Source organism: Pongo pygmaeus, chromosome 19, assembly GCF_028885625.2.
Source record: "Pongo pygmaeus isolate AG05252 chromosome 19, NHGRI_mPonPyg2-v2.0_pri, whole genome shotgun sequence".
Taxonomy (NCBI): Eukaryota; Metazoa; Chordata; class Mammalia; order Primates; family Hominidae; genus Pongo; species Pongo pygmaeus.
The window spans coordinates 39,841,118-39,854,146 of record NC_072392.2 but is presented as its reverse complement, the minus strand read 5'-3'; positions in this window follow the sequence as shown (position 1 = coordinate 39,854,146).

Genomic DNA, 13,029 nt, shown 5'->3' with positions numbered 1-13,029 from the left:
TACAATGGAAAGTGGAATGAAACGTGGAATGGAATGGAATGGATTGTGGAATGGAATGTGCAATGGAATGGAACGGAAGTGGAATTTATCATGGAATGGAATGTGCAATGGAACGTGAAATGAAACGTGGAATGGAATGGAATGGAATGTGGAATGCAATGTGGAATGCAAAGCAGAATGGAATTTGGAATGGAATGGAATGGAATGTGGAATGGAAAGTGGAATTCAATGTGGAATGGAACGTGGAATGGAACGTGGAATGAAATGGAACGAAATGTGGAATGGAAAGTGGAATGGAATGGAATGGAATTTGGAATGGAATTTCTAATGGAATGGAAGGTGAAATCGAATGTGGAACACAATGGAATGGAAAGTTTAAAAGGAATGGAAGGCAATGTTGAATGGAATGTGGACCTCAATGGAATGCAATGTGAAATGCAATGGAATGGAATGTGGAATGGAATGGGGAATGCAATGAAACGGAATTTGCAATGGAATGTGGAAAGGAATGTGGAATGGGATGTGGAATGGAATGCAATGGAAAGGAATGCGGCATGGAAAGTTTAAAGGAATGTGGAATGGAACGGAAGGGAATTTGGAATGGGTGTGGAATGTAATGCGGAATGGAACGTGGAATGGAATGGAATGAAAGGTGGAATGACATGTGGAATGGAATGTGGAATCGAATGTGGAAAGGAATGGAATGGAATGCGGAATGGAATGTGGAATGCACTGCAATGGAATGTAGAAGGGAATGTGGAATGGAATGAGGAATTGAAAGTTGAATGGAACCTGGAATAGAACGTGGAATGGAATCGAATGGAATGGAACGTGGAATGGAAAGCGGAATGGAACATGGAATACGGAATGCAACGTAGAATGCGATGTGCAATGGAATGTGGAATGGAACGTGGAATCGAATGTGGAATGGAACGTTAAAAGGAATGGAATAGAATGTGGAATGGAGCTTGGAATGGAATGGAATGGAACCTGGAATCGAATGTGGAATGGAAAGTGGAATGGAATGTGGAATGGAACTTAGAATGGAATGTACAATGGAATGTGTAATGGAACGTGGAATGGAATGGAATGGAAGGAGGAATGGAACGTGGGATGGAATGGAATGGAACATGGAATGGAACGTGGAGTGGAATGGAATGGAACGTGGAATGGAACTTGGTATGGAATGGAATGGAACGTGGAATGGAACGTGGAATAGAGCGCGGAATGGAAGAGAATCGAATGTGGAATGCAATGTGGAATGTAAAGTGGAATGGATTGTGGAATGGAATGGAATGGAATGTGGAATGAAATGTTTAATTGAATGTGGAATGGAACGTGGAATGGAACGTGGAATGGAAAGTGGAATGGAAGGTGGAATGGAATGGAACAGATTGGGGAATGGAATGTGGAATGGAATTGAATGCAGTGTGGAATGGAATTTGGAATGGAATGGAAGGTGAAATCGAATGCGGAACGGAATGGAATGGAAAGTTTAAATGGAATGGAATGGAATGTTGAATGGAATGGGTTCTGCAACGGAATGCAATCTGGAATGGATTGGAATCGAATGTGGAATGGAATGGGGAATGCAATGGAATGGTGTTTGGAATGGAATGTGGAATGGAATGTGGAATGGAATGAGTAATGGAATGGAATGGAATTTGGAATGGAAAGTGGAAAGGAATGTGGAATGGAATGGAACGTAATGTGGAATGGAATGTGGAATGGAATGCGGAATGGAAAGTGGAATGGAACGTAGAATGGAACGGAAAGGAACGTGGAAAGGGAAGGAATGTAATGTAGAATGGAACCTGGATTGGAATGGAATGCAACGAGGAATGGAACATGGAATGGAACGTGGAATGGAATGGAATGGAATTGAATGGAATGGATTGTGGAATGGAAAGTGGAATGGTATGTGGAATGGAAAGTGGAATGGAACGTGGAATGGAATAGAATGGAACGTGGAAAGGGAGGGAACGGAATGTGGAATGGAACTTGGAGTGGAATGGAATGGAACGTGGAATGGAATGTGCAATGGAATGTGGAATGGAACGGGGAATGGAATGGAATGGATAGTGGGGTGGAACGTGTAATGGAGTGGAATGGAACGTGAAATAGAATGTGGAATGGACTGTGGAAAGGAACTTGAAATGGAACATTGAATGGATTGGATTGGAATGTGGAATGGAATGTGGAATGTAATGCAAGGCAATGTGGAAAGGAAAGTGGAATGGAATGGCAAGGAATTTGGAAGGCAATGTGAAATTCAATGGAATGGAATGTGGAATGGTGTGTGGTATGGAATGTAATGGAAAGTGGAATGGAACAGAATGGAATGTGGAATGTAATGCAAGGCAATGTGGAATGGAAAGTTGAATGGAATGGAATGGAATTTGGAATGGAATGTGAAATTGAATGGAATGGAATGTGGAATGGAATGTGGAATGGAATGTGGAATGGAATGGAATGGAATGTGGAATGGAACGGAATGGAATGTGGAATAGAAAGTTTAATGGAACGGAATGGAATGTGCAACTGAAAGTGGAATGGAATGGAGTGGAACATGGAATGGAATTTTGAATGGAAATTAGAGTGGAATGTGGAATGGAATGTGGAATGCAACATGGAATGAAATGTGAAATGGAATGTGGAATGGAATGGAATGGAATGTGGAATGGAATGAAATTGTATGAGGAATGGAATTTGTAATAGAATGTGGAATGGAAGGAATGGAACGGAATGGATTGTGGAATGGAATGTGGAATGGAATGTGGAATGCAATGTGGAATGTATTGGAATGGATCTTGGAATGGAAAGAGGAATGGAAATTGAAATTGAATGTGGCATGGAATGGGGAGAGGCATGGGCAATAGAATGTGGAATGGAAAGTGGAATGTCATGCAATGGAAAGTGCAATGGAATGTGGAATGGAATGGAATGGAACGTGTAATGGAACGTGGAATGGAATGTGGAATGGAATGTCGAATATAATGGCATGAGGAATGCAATGGAATGGAATGCACTAAATGAATGGAATGGAATGCGGTATGGAATGGAATGGAATGTGTAATGGAATGAAATGGGGAATGGAATGGCATGGAATGGAATGTGGAATGGAATGGAATAGAATACACTGGAATGGAATGTGGAATGGAATGGAATGTGGAATGGAATAGAATGAGGAATGGAATGAAATGGAATGGAATGAAATGGAATGGAACGGAATGTGGAAAGGAATGGAATGGAATGGAGTGGAATGTGAAATGGAAGAGAATGGAATGTGGAATGCAATAGAATGTGGAACGGAATGGAATGGAATGGAATGGGGAATGTTATGGAATGGAAAATGGAATGGATTAGAATGGAAATTGGAATGCAATGGAAATGAATGTGGAAAGGAATGGAATGGAATGTCCAATGGAATGTGGAATGGAAAGGAGTTGAATGTGGAAATGAAAGTGGAATGGAATGGAAAGGAATGTGAAATGTAAAGAAATGGAATGTTGAATGGAATGTGGAATGGAATGTGGAATGGAACGTGGAATGTAATGGAATTGAATGTGGAATGGAACTTGGAATGCAATGGAATGGAACCTGGAATGGAATGTGGAATGGAAAGTGGAATGGAATGTGGAATGGAACTTGGAATGCAATGTACAATGGAAAGTGGAATGGAACGTGGAATGAAATGGAATGGAGGGTGGAATGGAATGTGCAATGGAATGGAACGGAACGTAGAATTTATCATGGAATGGAATGTGCAATGGAACGTGAAATGAAACGTGGAATGGAATGGAATGGAATGTGCAATGCAATGTGGAATGCAAAGCGGAATGGAATTTGGAATGGAATTGAATGGAATGGAATGTGGAATGGAAAGTGGAATTCAATGTGGAATGGAACGTGGAATGGAACGTGGAATGAAATTGAATGAAATGTGGAATGGAAAGTGGAATGGAATGGAATGGAATTTGGAATGGAATTTCTAATGGAATGGAAGGTGAAATTGAATGTGGAACAAAATGGAATGGAAAGTTTAAAAGGAATGGAAGGCAATGATGAATGGAATGTGGACTGCAATGGAATACAATGTGAAATGGAATGGAATGGAATGTGGAATGGAATGGGGAATGCAATGAAACGGAATTTGCAATGGAATGTGGAAAGGAATGTGGAAAGGGATGTGGAATGGAATGCAATGGAATGGTATGTGGAATGGAAAGTGGAATTGAACGTGGAATGGAATGTGGAATGGACTGTGGAAAGGAACTTGAAATGGAACATTGAATGTATTGGATTGGAATGTGGAATGGAATGTGGAATGTAATGCAAGGCAATGTGGAAAGGAAAGTGGAATGGAATGGGATCGAATTTGGAAGGCAATGTGAAATTCAATGGAATGGAATGTGGAATGGAATGTGGTATGGAATGTAATGGAAAGTGGAATGGAACAGAATGGAATGTGGAATGTAATGCAAGGCAATGTGGAATGGAAAGTTGAATGGAATGGAATGGAATTTGGAAGGCAATGTGAAATTCAATGGAATGGAATGTAGAATGGAATGTGTTATGGAATGTAATGGAAAGTGGAATGGAACAGAATGGAATGTGGAATGTAATGCAAGGCAATGTGGAATGGAAAGTTGAATGGAATGGAATGGAATTTCGAATGGAATGTGAAATTGAATGGAATGGAATGTGGAATAGAATGGAATGGAATGTGGAATGGAAAGGAATGGAATGTGGAATGGAACGGAATGGAATGAGGAATAGAAAGTTTAATGGAATGGAATGGAATGTGCAACTGAACGTGGAATGGAATGGAGTGGAACGTGGAATGGAATTTTGAATGGAAATTAGAGTGGAATGTGGAATGGAATGTGGAATGCCACATGGAATGAAATGTGAAATGGAATGTGGAATGGAATGGAATGGAATGTGGAATGGAATGAAATTGAATGAGAAATGGAAATTGTAATAGAATGTGGAATGGAAGAGAATGGAACGGAATGGATTGTGGAATGGAATGTGGAATGGAATGTGGAATGGAATGTGGAATGTATTGGAATGGACCTTGGAATGGAAAGTGGAATGGAACGTGAAATTGAATGTGGCATGGAACGGGGACAGGCATGGGCAATGGAATGTGGAATGGAACGTGGAATGTCATGCAATGGATAGTGGAATGGAATGGAATGGAACGTGTAATGGAACGTGGAATGGAATGTGGAATGGAATGTCGAATATAATGGCATGTGGAATGGAATGCAATGGAATGCACTAAATGAATGGAATGGAATGCGGTATGGAATGGAATGGAATGTGTAATGGAATGAAATGGGGAACGGAATGGCATGGAATGGAATGTGGAATGGAATGGAATAGAATACAGTGGAATGGAATGTGGAATGGAATGGAATGTGGAATGGAATAGAATGAGGAATGGAATGAAATGGAATGGAATGAAATGGAGTGGAATGGAATGTGGAAAGGAATGGAATGGAATGGAGTGGAATGTGAAATGGAAGAGAATGGAATGTGGAAAGCAATTGAATGTGGAATGGAATGGAATGGAATGGAATGGGGAATGTTATGGAATGGAAAATGGAATGGATTAGAATGGAAATTGGAATGCAATGGAAAGGAATGTGGAATGGAATGGAATGGAATGTCCAATGGAATGTGGAATGGAATGGAGTTGAATGTGGAAATGAATGTGGAATGGAATGGAAAGGAATGTGAAATGGAAAGAAATGGAACGTTGAATGGAATGTGGAAAGGTATGTGGAATGGAACGTGGAATGGAATGGAATTGAATGTGTCATGGAACTTGGAATGCAATGGAATGGAACCTGGAATGGAATGTGCAATGGCAAGTGGAATGGAATGTGGAATGGAACGTGGAATGCAATGTACAATGGAAAGTGGAATGGAACGTGGAATGGAATGGAATGGATTGTGGAATGGAATGTGCAATGGAATGGAACGGAACGTGGAATTTATCATGGAATGGAATGTGCAATGGAACGTGAAATGAAACGTGGAATGGAATGGAATGGAATGTGGAATGCAATGTGGAATGCAAAGCGGAATGGAATTTGAAATGGAATGGAATGGAATGGAATGTGGAATGGAAAGTGGAATTCAATGTGGAATGGAACGTGGAATGGAACGTGGAATGAAATTGAACGAAATGTGGAATGGAAAGTGGAATGGAATGGAATGGAATTTGGAATGGAATTTCTAATGGAATGGAAGGTGAAATCGAATGTGGAACACAATGGAATGGAAAGTTTAAAAGGAATGGAAGGCAATGTTGAATGGAATGTGGACCTCAATGGAAGGCAATGTGAAATGCAATGGAATGGAATGTGGAATGGAATGCGGAATACAATGAAACGGAATTTGCAATGGAATGTGGAAAGGAATGTGGAATGGGATGTGGAATGGAATGCAATGGAAAGGAATGCGGCATGGAAAGTTTAAAGGAATGTGGAATGGAACGGAAGGGAATTTGGAATGGGTGTGGAATGTAACCTGGATTGGAATGGAATGCAACGAGGAATGGAACATGGAATGGAACGTGGAATGGAATGGAATGGAATTGAATGGAATGGATTGTGGAATGGAAAGTGGAATGGTATGTGGAATGGAAAGTGGAATGGAACATGGAATGGAATAGAATGGAACGTGGAAAGGGAGGGAACGGAATGTGGAATGGAACTTGGAGTGGAATGGAATGGAACGTGGAATGGAATGTGCAATGGAATGTGGAATGGAACGTGGAATGGAATGGAATGGAAAGTGGGGTGGAACGTGTAATGGAGTGGAATGGAACGTGAAATAGAATGTGGAATGGACTGAGGAAAGGAACTTGAAATGGAACATTGAATGGATTGGATTGGAATGTGGAATGGAATGTGGAATGTAATGCAAGGCAATGTGGAAAGGAAAGTGGAATGGAATGGCAAGGAATTTGGAAGGCAATGTGAAATTCAATGGAATGGAATGTGGAATGGAATGTGGAATGGAATGTGGTATGGAATGTAATGGAAAGTGGAATGGAACAGAATGGAATGTGGAATGTAATGCAAGGCAATGTGGAATGGAAAGTTGAATGGAATGGAATGGAATTTAGAATGGAATGTGAAATTGAATGGAATGGAATGTGGAATGGAATGTGGAATGGAATGGAATGGAATGTGGAATGGAACGGAATGGAATGTGGAATAGAAAGTTTAATGGAATGGAATGGAATGTGCAACTGAAAGTGGAATGGAATGGAGTGGAACATGGAATGGAATTTTGAATGGAAATTAAAGTGGAATGTGGAATGGAATGTGGAATGCAACATGGAATGAAATGTGAAATGGAATGTGGAATGGAATGGAATGGAATGTGGAATGGAATGAAATTGTATGAGGAATGGAATTTGTAATAGAATGTGGAATGGAAGAGAATGGAATGTGGAATAGAATGTGGAATGGAATGTGGAATGTATTGGAATGGACCTTGGAATGGAAAGAGGAATGGAAAGTGACATTGAATGTGGCATGGAACGGGGAGAGGCATGGGCAATGGAATGTGGAATGGAACGTGGAATGTCATGCAATGGAAAGTGGAATGGAATGTGGAATGGAATGGAATGGAACGTGTAATGGAACGTGGAATGGAATGTGGAATGGAATGTCGAATATAATGGCATGTGGAATGGAATGGAATGGAATGCACTAAATGAATGGAATGGAATGCGGTATGGAATGGAATGGAATGTGTAATGGAATGAAATGGGGAATGGAATGGCATGGAATTCAATGTGGAATGGAATGGAATAGAATACAGTGGAATGGAATGTGGAATGCAATGGAATGTGGAATGGAATAGAATGAGGAATGGAATGAAATGGAATGGAATGAAATGGAATGGAACGGAATGTGGAAAGGAATGGAATGGAATGGAATGGAGTGGAATGTGAAATGGAAGAGAATGGAATGTGGAATGCAATAGAATGTGGAATGGAATGGAATGGAATGGAATGGGGAATGTTATGGAATGGAAAATGGAATGGATTAGAATGGAAATTGGAATGCAATGGAAAGGAATGTGGAAAGGAATGGAATGGAATGTCAAATGGAATGTGGAATGGAAAGGAGTTGAATGTGGAAATGAATGTGGAATGGAATGGAAAGGAATGTGAAATGGAAAGAAATGGAATGTTGAATGGAATGTGGAAGGGAATGTGGAATGGAACGTGGAATGTAATGGAATTGAATGTGGAATGGAACTTGGAATGCAATGGAATGGAACCTGGAATGGAATGTGCAATGGAAAGTGGAATGGAATGTGGAATGGAACTTGGAATGCAATGTACAATGGAAAGTGGAATGGAACGTGGAATGGAATGGAATGGAGGGTGGAATGGAATGTGCAATGGAATGGAACGGAACGTGGAATTTATCATGGAATGGAATGTGGAATGGAACGTGAAATGAAACGTGGAATGGAATGGAATGGAATGTGGAATGCAATGTGGAATGCAAAGCGGAATGGAATTTGGAATGGAATGGAATGGAATGGAATGTGGAATGGAAAGTGGAATTCAATGTGGAATGGAACGTGGAATGGAACGTGGAATGAAATTGAACGAAATGTGGAATGGAAAGTGGAATGGAATGGAATGGAATTTGGAATGGAATTTCTAATGGAATGGAAGGTGAAATCGAATGTGGAACACAATGGAATGGAAAGTTTAAAAGGAATGGAAGGCAATGATGAATGGAATGTGGACTGCAATGGAATACAATGTGAAATGGAATGGAATGGAATGGGGAATGCAATGAAACGGAATTTGCAATGGAATGTGGAAAGGAATGTGGAATGGGATGTGGAATGGAATGCAATGGAAAGGAATGTGGAATGGAAAGTGGAAAGGAATGTGGAATGGAACGGAAGGGAATTTGGAATGGGTGTGGAATGTAATGCGGAATGGAACGTGGAATGGAATGGAATAAAAGGTGGAATGGCATGTGGAATGGAATGTGGAATCGAATGTGGAAAGGAATGGAATGGAATGCAGAATGGAATGTGGAATGCACTGCAATGGAATGTAGAAGGGAATGTGGAATGGAATGAGGAATTGAAAGTTGAATGAAACCTGGAATAGAACGTGGAATGGAATCGAATGGAATGGAACGTGGAATGGAAAGTGGAATGGAACATGGAATACGGAATGCAACGTAGAATGCGATGTGCAATGGAATGTGGAATGGAACGTGGAATGGAATGTGGAATGGAACATTAAAAGGAATGGAATAGAATGTGGAATGGAGCTTGGAATGGAATGGAATGGAACCTGGAATCGAATGTGGAATGGAAAGTGGAATGGAATGTGGAATGGAACTTAGAATGGAATGTACAATGGAATGTGTAATGGAACGTGGAATGGAATGGAATGGAAGGAGGAATGGAACGTGGAATGGAATGGAATGGAACATGGAATGGAACGTGGAATGGAATGGAATGGAACATGGAATGGAACGTGGAGTTGAATGGAATGGAACGTGGAATGGAACGTGGCATGGAATGGAATGGAACGTGGAATGGAACGTAGAATAGAATGCGGAATGGAATAGAATCGAATGTGGAATGCAATGTGGAATGTAAAGTGGAATGGATTGTGGAATGGAATGGAATGGAATGTGGAATGAAATGTTTAATTGAATGTGGAATGGAACGTGGAATGGAACGTGGAATGGAACGTGGAATGGAAGGTGGAATGGAATGGAACAGATTGTGGAATGGAATGTGGAATGGAATTGAATGCAGTGTGGAATGGAATTTGGAATGGAATGAAAGGTGAAATCGAATGCGGATCGGAATGGAAAGGAAAGTTTAAATGGAATGGAATGGAATGTTGAATGGAATGTGTTCAGCAACGGAATGCAATCTGGAATGGATTGGAATCGAATGTGGAATGGAATGGGGAATGCAATGGAATGGTATTTGGAATGGAATGTGGAATGGAATGTGGCATGGAATGAGTAATGGAATGGAATGGAATTTGGAATGGAAAGTGGAAAGGAATGTGGAATGGAATGGAAGGTAATGTGGAATGGAATGTGGAATGGAATGCGGAATGGAAAGTGGAATGGAACGTGGAATGGAACGGAAAGGAACGTGGAAAGGGAAGGAATGTAATGTAGAATGGAACCTGGAGTGGAATGGAATGCAACGAGGAATGGAACATGGAATGGAACGTGGAATGGAATGGAATGGAATTGAATGGAATGGATTGTGGAATGGAAAGTGGAATGGAATGTGGAATGGAAAGTGGAATGGAACGTGGAATGGAATAGAATGGAACGTGGAAAGGGAGGGAACGGAATGTGGAATGGAACTTGGAGTGGAATTTAATGGAACGTGGAAGGGAATGTGCAATGGAATGTGGAATGGAACGTGGAATGGAATGGAATGGAGTTGGGGTGGAACGTGTAATGGAGTGGAATGGAACGTGAAATAGAATGTGGAATGGACTGTGGAAAGGAACTTGAAATGGAACATTGAATGGATTGGATTGGAATGTGGAATGGAATGCAAGGCAATGTGGAAAGGAAAGTGGAATGGAATGGGATGGAATTTGGAAAGCAATGTGAAATTCAATGGAATGGAATGTGGAATGGAATGTGGTATGGAATGTAATGGAAAGTGGAATTTAACAGAATGGAATGTGGAATGTAATGCAAGGCAATGTGGAATGGAAAGTTGAATGGAATGGAATGGAATTTGGAATGGAATGTGAAATTGAATGGAATGGAATGTGGAATGGAATGTGGAACGGAATGGAATGGAATGTGGAAAGGAACGGAATGGAATGTGGAATAGAAAGTTTAATGGAATGGAATGGAATGTGCAACTGAACGTGGAATGGAATGGAGTGGAACGTGGAATAGAATGGAGTGGAACGTGGTATAGAATTTTGAATGGAAATTAGAGTGGAATGTGGAATGGAATGTGGAATGCAACATGGAATGAAATGTGAAATGGAATGTGGAATGGAATGGAATGGAATGTGGAATGGAATGAAATTGAATGAGGAATGGAATTTGTAATAGAATGTGGAATGGAAGAGAATGGAACGGAATGGATTGTGGAATGGAATGTGGAATGGAATGTGGAATGGAAAGTGGAATGTATTGGAATGGACCTTGGAATGGAAAGTGGAATGGAACGTGAAATTGAATGTGGCATGGAACGGGGACAGGCATGGGCAATGGAATGTGGAATGGAACGTGGAATGTCATGCAATGGATAGTGGAATGGAATGGAATGGAACGTGTAATGGAACGTGGAATGGAATGTGGAATGGAATGTCGAATATAATGGCATGTGGAATGGAATGCAATGGAATGCACTAAATGAATGGAATGGAATGCGGTATGGAATGGAATGGAATGCGTAATGGAATGAAATGGGGAACGGAATGGCATGGAATGGAATGTGGAATGGAATGGAATAGAATACAGTGGAATGGAATGTGGAATGGAATGGAATGTGGAATGGAATAGAATGAGGAATGGAATGAAATGGAATGGAATGAAATGGAGTGGAATGGAATGTGGAAAGGAATGGAATGGAATGGAGTGGAATGTGAAATGGAAGAGAATGGAATGTGGAATGCAATAGAATGTGGAATGGAATGGAATGGAATGGAATGGGGAATGTAATGGAATGGAAAATGGAATGGATTAGAATGGAATTTGGAATGCAATGGAAAGGAATGTGGAATGGAATGGAATGGAATGTCCAATGGAATGTGGAATGGAATGGAGTTGAATGTGGAAATGAATGTGGAATGGAATGGAAAGGAATGTGAAATGGAAAGAAATGGAACGTTGAATGGAATGTGGAATGGAATGTGGAATGGAACGTGGAATGTAATGGAATTGAATGTGGAATGGAACTTGGAATGCAATGGAATGGAACCTGGAATGGAATGTGCAATGGAAAGTGGAATGGAATGTGGAATGGAACTTGGAATGCAATGTACAATGGAAAGTGGAATGGAACGTGGAATGGAATGGAATGGATTGTGGAATGGAATGTGCAATGGAATGGAACGGAACGTGGAATTTATCATGGAATGGAATGTGGAATGGAACGTGAAATGAAACGTGGAATGGAATGGAATGGAATGTGGAATGCAATGTGGAATGCAAAGCAGAATGGAATTTGGAATGGAATGGAATGCAATGGAATGTGGAATGGAAAGTGGAATTCAATGAGAAATGGAACGCGTAATGGAACGTGGAATGAAATTGAACGAAATGTGGAAAGGAAAGTGGAATGGAATGGAATTTGGAATGGAATTTCTAATGGAATGGAAGGTGAAATCGAATGTGGAACACAATGGAATGGAAAGTTTAAAAGGAATGGAAGGCAATGTTGAATGGAATGTGGACTGCAATGGAATGCAATGTGTAATGGAATGGAATGGAATGTGGAATGGAATGGGGAATGCAATGAAACGGAATTTACAATGGAATGTGGAAAGGAATGTGGAATGGGATGTGGAACGGAATGCAGTGGAATGGAATGTGGAATGGGAAGTGGAAAGGAATGTGGAATGGAACGGAAGGGAATTTGGAATGGGTGTGGAACGTAATGCGGAATGGAACGTGGAATGGAATGGAATGAAATGTGGAATGGAATTTGGAATGGAATGTGGAATCGAAAGTGGAAAGGAACGGAATGGAATGCGGAATGGAATGTGGAATGCACTGCAACGGAATGTAGAAGGGAATGTGGAATGGAATGAGGAATTGAAAGTTGAATGGAACCTGAAATAGAACGTGGAATGGAATCGAATGGAATGGAACGTGGAATGGAAAGCGGAATGGAACATGGAATATGGAATGCAACGTAGAATGCGATGTGCAATGGAATGTCTAATGGAACGTGGAATGGAAAGTGGAATGGAACGTTAAAAGGAATGGAATAGAATGTGGAACGGAGCTTGGAATGGAA